We start from the raw sequence: 343 nt of genomic DNA on the forward strand, positions 1-343 counted from the left end.
GAGGTATTGCCCTTCTAAACGACAAAAAGGTATTCTTAATTCTTGACCTTTGTTCACATTTTATCAGCTTACAACCATAGGGTCAAGCATTTTTTGACTGAGTTTTGATATGGCAGACCAACACAATGACGTGAAGAACTGAGAGATGGTTTTCAAAAATATTCTACAAATAAAAATCTGAATAAAACACAGAATGTATTTTTAGTGAGCCGCAATTTTGCTATGTTTGCTAGCATACCTAGCAACATATCTAAGTTTGCTAGGTATGTCTCTACCAGCTTTGCACATTTTTTAAATTCGTCCGCATCAGTGAGATCACATGGAGAGCATGTATGAATATCTG

The sequence above is a fragment of the Xiphophorus couchianus genome, chromosome 17 (genome assembly GCF_001444195.1).
Source record: "Xiphophorus couchianus chromosome 17, X_couchianus-1.0, whole genome shotgun sequence".
NCBI lineage: Eukaryota > Metazoa > Chordata > Actinopteri > Cyprinodontiformes > Poeciliidae > Xiphophorus > Xiphophorus couchianus.